This window comes from Oryzias latipes, chromosome 11 (genome assembly GCF_053564925.1).
Source record: "Oryzias latipes strain Hd-rR chromosome 11, Olatipes_Hd-rR_3.1".
In the NCBI taxonomy this organism is placed as follows: Eukaryota; Metazoa; Chordata; class Actinopteri; order Beloniformes; family Adrianichthyidae; genus Oryzias; species Oryzias latipes.
The window spans coordinates 29,751,072-29,764,435 of NC_136247.1; the positions used below are offsets into that span (position 1 = coordinate 29,751,072).

A 13,364-nucleotide genomic window follows, 5' to 3' on the forward strand; every position below is an offset into this window, starting at 1 on the left:
GTGTGGTGCTGACTGCATGAATGGACCAAGTGGCCACACGGTTAGCATGAGGACATGTGACTCGTCCAATCATCATGCAGCAGGTACTGAAGCCCCTCAGTAGAAACCATTTCTTCAGTCCAAGACTTCTTCAGGAGGTTTTCGATATGTGCTCTGATCATCTGTGGATTTGAAAGAACATCCTATCACAGTCAGGAACAGGACTTTCAAATGCAGTGATGTCATGTTGGTAGAGATGAGGGTTAACGTAGACCTGTTGAGGGTGAACCTCGCCTTTGCCCAACAGCAGCTGGGATAGGCTCCAGCAGCCCCATCCCCCACATGGGTCAGGACTGAGAAGACCCTCTGAGAGGGACTGTCTGTAACAACACAGGTTCTGTTCCAAAAGGTTCAGCTCCCTCTCTGCTGGGCCATCATGACTCAGCACTGGACTGAAGGACGAGTCACTGATCCACGTGGCAGAGCGTCCGTCACAGAGGTACTGGAGTCGCTCTGGACACGGAAACCGAGCAAAGCCGTTCTGACGGCGAGCCACTCCACTCCCACATCCAAACCTGAAAGAATGATTTGACTTGATGACCTCCTCCGTACATCATCCCACGCCACCGAACTGTTTGTTGTTGGAGCTCCAGTCGAACAGCCCATAATGATCAGAGAGCAGAATGAAGCAGAAAACGTGTTTTGGGGTTTCATTTCACAGGCAGGGAGCCGTGCATGTGTGTGCGTGCGTGTGTGTGTGCGTGCGTGCATGTGCGTGTGTGCAGACAGAACAATAATGAGTGTGTGCGCCGCCGCCGTCCTCCGTGTCCTGCTGTGCTGAGAGCCAGGTGCTGATGGGAGCCAAATCAAGCAGTAAATCAATAACATGTTGATTGGAGATGATTGCTCCTCTCATTCCGCTCCATGTCTTGGGTGCCTGTGCTTTTCCTTGTTCTTCATCATCTCTGCTCCTCACAGAGAGCTTCATCACAGACACTGTTAATGTGCTGCAGTTGTGGCATCAACATGACATTTCCGCCGATCCTAAAGAAAGATTTATGACATCAATAAATAAACGGAGCTCGCCAACAGACGCCGGCGCCGTCGTCCTCATGGAGAAACACGTCTGTAACATGATGGAAACAGGCTCCAATGGGGAGTGGTCACACTGGAACTTCCTGGAGGTCTAATGCTGAGGGGATGAATCCACCCAAAGACCAACCTGACCAATAAAAGATGAGGTGGATCCCCAAAAACCTGCAGGGAACCTGGTCCATGTGGAGAACCAGAGACGCTTTGGAGAATCTGTCGGAATTCTGAATTTTGTAGTTCCTGCTCTGACGTGAGCAGCTTCAGTTCACTTATTGTCCTGCCTTAAAAAGGTTGGATCAGGTTGGTGGTGTGAGTGTCATAATGTGGGGCTTTCGATTTGTTCACGTTTGGTTTTTACAGTCAGTTCATGACTGACAAGCTTTCAGTATGACTCTGCTGATCTACAGCAGGTCATCATTAAAGACATCCCTTTTATTTGTTAAAGTCCTGCTCCCCCTACCTTCTAATTTGACAGCCCCTCACCCCCCCCCCCAATCTAACATTAGCGGAGCAGCAAAAACAGCAGCAACATCAGATTTGTCCAGTTCTGATCCAGATTCCAGCTCAGACCAGGAAAACAAAGGCCATCACGGATCTATGTTTCTGCATCAGTAGGGGGCGGAGCATTGATACTTTGGCCCCGCCCAGAGTTTTTGTCACATCATACATGCAATCTTTTTCAAACAGCATTTTTTCACCAAAAATACTCAGAAATGTAATTTTAAGCTAAGTTTTCATTATAAAATCTTCCCTCGTCAGAAAAATGCCACAAAAACATGTTAAAAACACCAAAGACAGTTTTTGTTTTTAATCAGAGTGGGTCTTTAAGTGTTGATCACGTTTAAATGGATCAATTAAATAATTTGGTTTCTTGGTTTGTCTTTGATCCATTTCTGGGACAGAATCATCTGTAAATCAGATATGACCGAATGGATTACTTCCATGTAAGAATCAGTCTGAAAGGCTTTAAATCTGTCTGATGTTTGTATGAAGTCTGCAGTTTCTTTATACTAATGTCATTTTAGTTAAAGACACTTTGCTCCAGCAGAAGAACAGAAAGTATTTCAGTCCTCCTCTTCCCGTCTCTGCAGTCGTGTTTTCGTGTATTTTAGTCTCTCAGAAGAAAATCTGCCGCTGAGATGAAGGCTGGAGGTAAACAGACGGAGGTGGGACAGATCGGAAGATGGTTTTGTCATCTCAGCGTGAAACTGATCCCTGTTTGGCCCAGTTCTTCACCTCCATCTCTGCACTCCTGCTTCCTTTCAGGTTGATGGGAGTCGGCGTCTTTTTCCTGACTTCATTACTTTTTCTGCAGGATTTGTTTGAATATTTAATTAGGAGTTGGGATGTTTTTGACTCTGTGGTACTTCTTTGTGGTACTTCTTTGTGGTACTTCTTTGTGGTACTTCTTTGTGGTACTTCCTTGTGGTACTTCTTTGTGGTACTTCTCTGTGGTACTTCTTTGTGGTACTTCTTTGTGGTACTTCTTTGTGGTACTTCTTTGTGGTACTTCTCTGTGGTACTTCTTTGTGGTACTTCCTTGTGGTACTTCTCTGTGGTACTTCTTTGTGGTACTTCTTTGTGGTACTTCTCTGTGGTACTTCTTTGTGGTACTTCTTTGTGGTACTTCTTTGTGGTACTTCCTTGTGGTACTTCTTTGTGGTACTTCTCTGTGGTACTTATTTTGTGGTACTTTTTTGTGTTACTTCTCTGTGGTACTTTTTTTGTGGTACTTCTTTGTGTTACTTCTCTGTGGTACTTTTTTTGTGGTACTTCTTTGTGGTACTTCTCAGTGGTACTTTTTTTGTGGTACTTCTTTGTGGTACTTCTCTGTGGTACTTCTTTGTGGTACGTCTTTGTGGTACTTCTTTGTGGTACGTCTTTGTGGTACTTCTTTGTGGTACTTTTTAGTGGTACGTCTTTGTGGTACTTCTTTGTGGTACGTCTGTGTGGTACTTATTTTGTGGTACTTCTTTGTGGTATTTCTCTGTGGTACTTTTTTGTGGTACTTCTCTGTGGTACTTCTTTGTGGTACGTCTTTGTGGTACTTCTTTGTGGTACGTCTTTGTGGTACTTATTTTGTGGTACTTTTTTGTGTTACTTCTCTGTGGTACTTTTTTTGTGGTACTTCTTTGTGGTACTTCTCAGTGGTACTTTTTTTGTGGTACTTCTTTGTGGTACTTCTCTGTGGTACTTCTTTGTGGTACGTCTTTGTGGTACTTCTTTGTGGTACGTCTTTGTGGTACTTATTTTGTGGTACTTCTTTGTGGTACTTCTTTGTGGTACTTTTTAGTGGTACGTCTTTGTGGTACTTCTTTGTGGTACGTCTGTGTGGTACTTATTTTGTGGTACTTCTTTGTGGTATTTCTCTGTGGTACTTTTTTGTGGTACTTCTCTGTGGTACTTCTTTGTGGTACTTCTTTGTGGTACTTCTTTGTGGTACTTCTTTGTGGTACTTCTCTGTGGTACTTCTTTGTGGTACTTCTTTGTGGTACTTCTCTGTGGTACTTCTTTGTGGTACTTTTTAGTGGTACGTCTTTGTGGTACTTCTTTGTGGTACTTATTTTGTGGTACTTCTTTGTGGTATTTCTCTGTGGTACTTTTTTGTGGTACTTTTCTGTGGTACTTCTTTGTGGTACTTCTTTGTGGTACTTCTTTGTGGTACTTCTTTGTGGTACTTCTCTGTGGTACTTCTTTGTGGTACTTCTTTGTGGTACTTCTCTGTGGTACTTCTTTGTGGTACTTTTTAGTGGTACGTCTTTGTGGTACTTCTTTGTGGTACGTCTTTGCGGTACTTCTCTGTGGTAATTCTTTGTGGTACTTTTTAGTGGTACGTCTTTGAGGTACTTCTCTGTGGTACTTCTTTGTGGTACTTCTTTGTGGTACTTATTTTGTGGTACTTCTTTGTGGTACTTCTCTGTGGTACTTTTTTTGTGGTACTTCTTTGTGGTACTTCTCTGTGGTACTTCTTTGTGGTACTTCTTTGTGGTACTTCTTTGTGGTACTTCTTTGTGGTACTTCTTTGTGGTACTTCCTTGTGGTACTTCTTTGTGGTACTTCTCTGTGGTACTTCTTTGTGGTACTTCTTTGTGGTACTTCTTTGTGGTACTTCTTTGTGGTACTTCTCTGTGGTACTTCTTTGTGGTACTTCCTTGTGGTACTTCTCTGTGGTACTTCTTTGTGGTACTTCTTTGTGGTACTTCTCTGTGGTACTTCTTTGTGGTACTTCTTTGTGGTACTTCCTTGTGGTACTTCTTTGTGGTACTTCTCTGTGGTACTTATTTTGTGGTACTTTTTTGTGTTACTTCTCTGTGGTACTTTTTTTGTGGTACTTCTTTGTGGTACTTCTCAGTGGTACTTTTTTTGTGGTACTTCTTTGTGGTACTTCTCTGTGGTACTTCTTTGTGGTACGTCTTTGTGGTACTTCTTTGTGGTACGTCTTTGTGGTACTTCTTTGTGGTACTTTTTAGTGGTACGTCTTTGTGGTACTTCTTTGTGGTACGTCTGTGTGGTACTTATTTTGTGGTACTTCTTTGTGGTATTTCTCTGTGGTACTTTTTTGTGGTACTTCTCTGTGGTACTTCTTTGTGGTACGTCTTTGTGGTACTTCTTTGTGGTACGTCTTTGTGGTACTTATTTTGTGGTACTTTTTTGTGTTACTTCTCTGTGGTACTTTTTTTGTGGTACTTCTTTGTGGTACTTCTCAGTGGTACTTTTTTTGTGGTACTTCTTTGTGGTACTTCTCTGTGGTACTTCTTTGTGGTACGTCTTTGTGGTACTTCTTTGTGGTACGTCTTTGTGGTACTTATTTTGTGGTACTTCTTTGTGGTACTTCTTTGTGGTACTTTTTAGTGGTACGTCTTTGTGGTACTTCTTTGTGGTACGTCTGTGTGGTACTTATTTTGTGGTACTTCTTTGTGGTATTTCTCTGTGGTACTTTTTTGTGGTACTTCTCTGTGGTACTTCTTTGTGGTACTTCTTTGTGGTACTTCTTTGTGGTACTTCTTTGTGGTACTTCTCTGTGGTACTTCTTTGTGGTACTTCTTTGTGGTACTTCTCTGTGGTACTTCTTTGTGGTACTTTTTAGTGGTACGTCTTTGTGGTACTTCTTTGTGGTACTTATTTTGTGGTACTTCTTTGTGGTATTTCTCTGTGGTACTTTTTTGTGGTACTTTTCTGTGGTACTTCTTTGTGGTACTTCTTTGTGGTACTTCTTTGTGGTACTTCTTTGTGGTACTTCTCTGTGGTACTTCTTTGTGGTACTTCTTTGTGGTACTTCTCTGTGGTACTTCTTTGTGGTACTTTTTAGTGGTACGTCTTTGTGGTACTTCTTTGTGGTACGTCTTTGCGGTACTTCTCTGTGGTAATTCTTTGTGGTACTTTTTAGTGGTACGTCTTTGAGGTACTTCTCTGTGGTACTTCTTGTGGTACTTCTTTGTGGTACTTATTTTGTGGTACTTCTTTGTGGTACTTCTCTGTGGTACTTTTTTTGTGGTACTTCTTTGTGGTACTTCTCTGTGGTACTTCTTTGTGGTACTTCTTTGTGGTACTTTTTAGTGGTACGTCTTTGTGGTACTTCTTTGTGGTACGTCTGTGTGGTACTTATTTTGTGGTACTTCTTTGTGGTATTTCTCTGTGGTACTTTTTTGTGGTACTTCTCTGTGGTACTTCTTTGTGGTACTTCTTTGTGGTACTTCTTTGTGGTACTTCTTTGTGGTACTTCTTTGTGGTACTTCTTTGTGGTACTTCTCTGTGGTACTTCTTTGTGGTACTTCTTTGTGGTACTTCCTTGTGGTACTTCTTTGTGGTACTTCTCTGTGGTACTTCTTTGTGGTAATTCTTTGTGGTACTTCTTTGTGGTACTTCTTTGTGGTACTTCTCTGTGGTACTTCTTTGTGGTACTTCCTTGTGGTACTTCTCTGTGGTACTTCTTTGTGGTACTTCTTTGTGGTACTTCTTTGTGGTACTTCCTTGTGGTACTTCTTTGTGGTACTTCTCTGTGGTACTTATTTTGTGGTACTTTTTTGTGTTACTTCTCTGTGGTACTTTTTTTGTGGTACTTCTTTGTGGTACTTCCTTGTGGTACTTTTTTTGTGGTACTTCTTTGTGGTACTTCTCTGTGGTACTTCTTTGTGGTACGTCTTTGTGGTACTTCTTTGTGGTACGTCTTTGTGGTACTTCTTTGTGGTACTTTTTAGTGGTACGTCTTTGTGGTACTTCTTTGTGGTACGTCTGTGTGGTACTTATTTTGTGGTACTTCTTTGTGGTACTTCTTTGTGGTACTTCTTTGTGGTACTTCCTTGTGGTACTTCTTTGTGGTACTTCTCTGTGGTACTTATTTTGTGGTACTTTTTTGTGTTACTTCTCTGTGGTACTTTTTTTGTGGTACTTCTTTGTGGTACTTCTCAGTGGTACTTTTTTTGTGGTACTTCTTTGTGGTACTTCTCTGTGGTACTTCTTTGTGGTACGTCTTTGTGGTACTTCTTTGTGGTACGTCTTTGTGGTACTTCTTTGTGGTACTTTTTAGTGGTACGTCTTTGTGGTACTTCTTTGTGGTACGTCTGTGTGGTACTTATTTTGTGGTACTTCTTTGTGGTATTTCTCTGTGGTACTTTTTTGTGGTACTTCTCTGTGGTACTTCTTTGTGGTACGTCTTTGTGGTACTTCTTTGTGGTACGTCTTTGTGGTACTTCTTTGTGGTACGTCTTTGTGGTACTTCTTTGTGGTACTTTTTAGTGGTACGTCTTTGTGGTACTTCTTTGTGGTACGTCTGTGTGGTACTTATTTTGTGGTACTTCTTTGTGGTATTTCTCTGTGGTACTTTTTTGTGGTACTTCTCTGTGGTACTTCTTTGTGGTACGTCTTTGTGGTACTTCTTTGTGGTACGTCTTTGTGGTACTTATTTTGTGGTACTTTTTTGTGTTACTTCTCTGTGGTACTTCTTTGTGGTACTTCTTTGTGGTACTTCTTTGTGGTACTTCCTTGTGGTACTTCTTTGTGGTACTTCTCTGTGGTACTTATTTTGTGGTACTTTTTTGTGTTACTTCTCTGTGGTACTTTTTTTGTGGTACTTCTTTGTGGTACTTCTCAGTGGTACTTTTTTTGTGGTACTTCTTTGTGGTACTTCTCTGTGGTACTTCTTTGTGGTACGTCTTTGTGGTACTTCTTTGTGGTACGTCTTTGTGGTACTTCTTTGTGGTACTTTTTAGTGGTACGTCTTTGTGGTACTTCTTTGTGGTACGTCTGTGTGGTACTTATTTTGTGGTACTTCTTTGTGGTACTTCTTTGTGGTACTTCTTTGTGGTACTTCCTTGTGGTACTTCTTTGTGGTACTTCTCTGTGGTACTTATTTTGTGGTACTTTTTTGTGTTACTTCTCTGTGGTACTTTTTTTGTGGTACTTCTTTGTGGTACTTCTCAGTGGTACTTTTTTTGTGGTACTTCTTTGTGGTACTTCTCTGTGGTACTTCTTTGTGGTACGTCTTTGTGGTACTTCTTTGTGGTACGTCTTTGTGGTACTTCTTTGTGGTACTTTTTAGTGGTACGTCTTTGTGGTACTTCTTTGTGGTACGTCTGTGTGGTACTTATTTTGTGGTACTTCTTTGTGGTATTTCTCTGTGGTACTTTTTTGTGGTACTTCTCTGTGGTACTTCTTTGTGGTACGTCTTTGTGGTACTTCTTTGTGGTACGTCTTTGTGGTACTTATTTTGTGGTACTTTTTTGTGTTACTTCTCTGTGGTACTTTTTTTGTGGTACTTCTTTGTGGTACTTCTCAGTGGTACTTTTTTTGTGGTACTTTTTTGTGGTACTTCTCTGTGGTACTTCTTTGTGGTACTTCTTTGTGGTACTTCTTTGTGGTACTTCTTTGTGGTACTTCTCTGTGGTACTCCTTTGTGGTACTTCTTTGTGGTACTTCCTTGTGGTACTTCTTTGTGGTACTTCTCTGTGGTACTTCTTTGTGGTACTTCTTTGTGGTACTTCTTTGTGGTACTTCTTTGTGGTACTTCTCTGTGGTACTTCTTTGTGGTACTTCCTTGTGGTACTTCTTTGTGGTACTTCTTTGTGGTACTTCTTTGTGGTACTTCTCTGTGGTACTTCTTTGTGGTACTTCTTTGTGGTACTTCCTTGTGGTACTTCTTTGTGGTACTTCTCTGTGGTACTTCTTTGTGGTACTTCTTTGTGGTACTTCTCTGTGGTACTTCTTTGTGGTACTTCTTTGTGGTACTTCTCTGTGGTACTTCTTTGTGGTACTTTTTAGTGGTACGTCTTTGTGGTACTTCTTTGTGGTACTTATTTTGTGGTACTTCTTTGTGGTATTTCTCTGTGGTACTTTTTTGTGGTACTTTTCTGTGGTACTTCTTTGTGGTACTTCTTTGTGGTACTTCTTTGTGGTACTTCTTTGTGGTACTTCTCTGTGGTACTTCTTTGTGGTACTTCTTTGTGGTACTTCTCTGTGGTACTTCTTTGTGGTACTTTTTAGTGGTACGTCTTTGTGGTACTTCTTTGTGGTACTTATTTTGTGGTACTTCTTTGTGGTATTTCTCTGTGGTACTTTTTTGTGGTACTTTTCTGTGGTACTTCTTTGTGGTACTTCTTTGTGGTACTTCTTTGTGGTACTTCTTTGTGGTACTTCTCTGTGGTACTTCTTTGTGGTACTTCTTTGTGGTACTTCTCTGTGGTACTTCTTTGTGGTACTTTTTAGTGGTACGTCTTTGTGGTACTTCTTTGTGGTACGTCTTTGCGGTACTTCTCTGTGGTAATTCTTTGTGGTACTTTTTAGTGGTACGTCTTTGAGGTACTTCTCTGTGGTACTTCTTGTGGTACTTCTTTGTGGTACTTATTTTGTGGTACTTCTTTGTGGTACTTCTCTGTGGTACTTTTTTTGTGGTACTTCTTTGTGGTACTTCTCTGTGGTACTTCTTTGTGGTACTTCTTTGTGGTACTTTTTAGTGGTACGTCTTTGTGGTACTTCTTTGTGGTACGTCTGTGTGGTACTTATTTTGTGGTACTTCTTTGTGGTATTTCTCTGTGGTACTTTTTTGTGGTACTTCTCTGTGGTACTTCTTTGTGGTACTTCTTTGTGGTACTTCTTTGTGGTACTTCTTTGTGGTACTTCTTTGTGGTACTTCTTTGTGGTACTTCTCTGTGGTACTTCTTTGTGGTACTTCTTTGTGGTACTTCCTTGTGGTACTTCTTTGTGGTACTTCTCTGTGGTACTTCTTTGTGGTAATTCTTTGTGGTACTTCTTTGTGGTACTTCTTTGTGGTACTTCTCTGTGGTACTTCTTTGTGGTACTTCCTTGTGGTACTTCTCTGTGGTACTTCTTTGTGGTACTTCTTTGTGGTACTTCTTTGTGGTACTTCCTTGTGGTACTTCTTTGTGGTACTTCTCTGTGGTACTTATTTTGTGGTACTTTTTTGTGTTACTTCTCTGTGGTACTTTTTTTGTGGTACTTCTTTGTGGTACTTCCTTGTGGTACTTTTTTTGTGGTACTTCTTTGTGGTACTTCTCTGTGGTACTTCTTTGTGGTACGTCTTTGTGGTACTTCTTTGTGGTACGTCTTTGTGGTACTTCTTTGTGGTACTTTTTAGTGGTACGTCTTTGTGGTACTTCTTTGTGGTACGTCTGTGTGGTACTTATTTTGTGGTACTTCTTTGTGGTACTTCTTTGTGGTACTTCTTTGTGGTACTTCCTTGTGGTACTTCTTTGTGGTACTTCTCTGTGGTACTTATTTTGTGGTACTTTTTTGTGTTACTTCTCTGTGGTACTTTTTTTGTGGTACTTCTTTGTGGTACTTCTCAGTGGTACTTTTTTTGTGGTACTTCTTTGTGGTACTTCTCTGTGGTACTTCTTTGTGGTACGTCTTTGTGGTACTTCTTTGTGGTACGTCTTTGTGGTACTTCTTTGTGGTACTTTTTAGTGGTACGTCTTTGTGGTACTTCTTTGTGGTACGTCTGTGTGGTACTTATTTTGTGGTACTTCTTTGTGGTATTTCTCTGTGGTACTTTTTTGTGGTACTTCTCTGTGGTACTTCTTTGTGGTACGTCTTTGTGGTACTTCTTTGTGGTACGTCTTTGTGGTACTTCTTTGTGGTACGTCTTTGTGGTACTTCTTTGTGGTACTTTTTAGTGGTACGTCTTTGTGGTATTTCTCTGTGGTACTTTTTTGTGGTACTTCTCTGTGGTACTTCTTTGTGGTACGTCTTTGTGGTACTTCTTTGTGGTACGTCTTTGTGGTACTTATTTTGTGGTACTTTTTTGTGTTACTTCTCTGTGGTACTTCTTTGTGGTACTTCTTTGTGGTACTTCTTTGTGGTACTTCCTTGTGGTACTTCTTTGTGGTACTTCTCTGTGGTACTTATTTTGTGGTACTTTTTTGTGTTACTTCTCTGTGGTACTTTTTTTGTGGTACTTCTTTGTGGTACTTCTCAGTGGTACTTTTTTTGTGGTACTTCTTTGTGGTACTTCTCTGTGGTACTTCTTTGTGGTACGTCTTTGTGGTACTTCTTTGTGGTACGTCTTTGTGGTACTTCTTTGTGGTACTTTTTAGTGGTACGTCTTTGTGGTACTTCTTTGTGGTACGTCTGTGTGGTACTTATTTTGTGGTACTTCTTTGTGGTACTTCTTTGTGGTACTTCTTTGTGGTACTTCCTTGTGGTACTTCTTTGTGGTACTTCTCTGTGGTACTTATTTTGTGGTACTTTTTTGTGTTACTTCTCTGTGGTACTTTTTTTGTGGTACTTCTTTGTGGTACTTCTCAGTGGTACTTTTTTTGTGGTACTTCTTTGTGGTACTTCTCTGTGGTACTTCTTTGTGGTACGTCTTTGTGGTACTTCTTTGTGGTACGTCTTTGTGGTACTTCTTTGTGGTACTTTTTAGTGGTACGTCTTTGTGGTACTTCTTTGTGGTACGTCTGTGTGGTACTTATTTTGTGGTACTTCTTTGTGGTATTTCTCTGTGGTACTTTTTTGTGGTACTTCTCTGTGGTACTTCTTTGTGGTACGTCTTTGTGGTACTTCTTTGTGGTACGTCTTTGTGGTACTTATTTTGTGGTACTTTTTTGTGTTACTTCTCTGTGGTACTTTTTTTGTGGTACTTCTTTGTGGTACTTCTCAGTGGTACTTTTTTTGTGGTACTTTTTTGTGGTACTTCTCTGTGGTACTTCTTTGTGGTACTTCTTTGTGGTACTTCTTTGTGGTACTTCTTTGTGGTACTTCTCTGTGGTACTCCTTTGTGGTACTTCTTTGTGGTACTTCCTTGTGGTACTTCTTTGTGGTACTTCTCTGTGGTACTTCTTTGTGGTACTTCTTTGTGGTACTTCTTTGTGGTACTTCTTTGTGGTACTTCTCTGTGGTACTTCTTTGTGGTACTTCCTTGTGGTACTTCTTTGTGGTACTTCTTTGTGGTACTTCTTTGTGGTACTTCTCTGTGGTACTTCTTTGTGGTACTTCTTTGTGGTACTTCCTTGTGGTACTTCTTTGTGGTACTTCTCTGTGGTACTTCTTTGTGGTACTTCTTTGAGGTACTTCTCTGTGGTACTTCTTTGTGGTACTTCTTTGTGGTACTTCTCTGTGGTACTTCTTTGTGGTACTTTTTAGTGGTACGTCTTTGTGGTACTTCTTTGTGGTACTTATTTTGTGGTACTTCTTTGTGGTATTTCTCTGTGGTACTTTTTTGTGGTACTTTTCTGTGGTACTTCTTTGTGGTACTTCTTTGTGGTACTTCTTTGTGGTACTTCTTTGTGGTACTTCTCTGTGGTACTTCTTTGTGGTACTTCTTTGTGGTACTTCTCTGTGGTACTTCTTTGTGGTACTTTTTAGTGGTACGTCTTTGTGGTACTTCTTTGTGGTACGTCTTTGCGGTACTTCTCTGTGGTAATTCTTTGTGGTACTTTTTAGTGGTACGTCTTTGAGGTACTTCTCTGTGGTACTTCTTTGTGGTACTTCTTTGTGGTACTTATTTTGTGGTACTTCTTTGTGGTACTTCTCTGTGGTACTTTTTTGTGGTACTTCTTTGTGGTACTTCTCTGTGGTACTTCTTTGTGGTACTTCTTTGTGGTACTTCTTTGTGGTACTTCTTTGTGGTACTTCTTTGTGGTACTTCCTTGTGGTACTTCTTTGTGGTACTTCTCTGTGGTACTTCTTTGTGGTACTTCTTTGTGGTACTTCTTTGTGGTACTTCTTTGTGGTACTTCTCTGTGGTACTTCTTTGTGGTACTTCCTTGTGGTACTTCTCTGTGGTACTTCTTTGTGGTACTTCTTTGTGGTACTTCTCTGTGGTACTTCTTTGTGGTACTTCTTTGTGGTACTTCTTTGTGGTACTTCCTTGTGGTACTTCTTTGTGGTACTTCTCTGTGGTACTTATTTTGTGGTACTTTTTTGTGTTACTTCTCTGTGGTACTTTTTTTGTGGTACTTCTTTGTGGTACTTCTCAGTGGTACTTTTTTTGTGGTACTTCTTTGTGGTACTTCTCTGTGGTACTTCTTTGTGGTACGTCTTTGTGGTACTTCTTTGTGGTACGTCTTTGTGGTACTTCTTTGTGGTACTTTTTAGTGGTACGTCTTTGTGGTACTTCTTTGTGGTACGTCTGTGTGGTACTTATTTTGTGGTACTTCTTTGTGGTATTTCTCTGTGGTACTTTTTTGTGGTACTTCTCTGTGGTACTTCTTTGTGGTACGTCTTTGTGGTACTTCTTTGTGGTACGTCTTTGTGGTACTTATTTTGTGGTACTTTTTTGTGTTACTTCTCTGTGGTACTTTTTTTGTGGTACTTCTTTGTGGTACTTCTCAGTGGTACTTTTTTTGTGGTACTTTTTTGTGGTACTTCTCTGTGGTACTTCTTTGTGGTACTTCTTTGTGGTACTTCTTTGTGGTACTTCTTTGTGGTACTTCTCTGTGGTACTTCTTTGTGGTACTTCTTTGTGGTACTTCCTTGTGGTACTTCTTTGTGGTACTTCTCTGTGGTACTTCTTTGTGGTACTTCTTTGTGGTACTTCTTTGTGGTACTTCTTTGTGGTACTTCTCTGTGGTACTTCTTTGTGGTACTTCCTTGTGGTACTTCTTTGTGGTACTTCTTTGTGGTACTTCTTTGTGGTACTTCTCTGTGGTACTTCTTTGTGGTACTTCTTTGTGGTACTTCCTTGTGGTACTTCTTTGTGGTACTTCTCTGTGGTACTTCTTTGTGGTACTTCTTTGTGGTACTTCTCTGTGGTACTTCTTTGTGGTACTTCTTTGTGGTACTTCTCTGTGGTACTTCTTTGTGGTACTTTTTAGTGGTACGTCTTTGTGGTACTTCTT

The 13,364-nt window shown here is 40.6% G+C and overlaps 1 long non-coding RNA gene across 1 annotated transcript in view; it reads left to right on the forward strand.

The window, feature by feature from the left end:
- Nucleotides 1–1,717: 1,717 nt before the first annotated feature.
- The window catches only part of LOC144995475 (uncharacterized), a 30,837-nt gene continuing 19,190 nt past the window's right edge, over nt 1,718–13,364 (forward strand). Inside the window, exon 1 of the long non-coding RNA XR_013658995.1 lies at nt 1,718–2,337. This is a non-coding gene — a long non-coding RNA (uncharacterized LOC144995475). The remainder of the gene's footprint in view (nt 2,338–13,364) is intronic.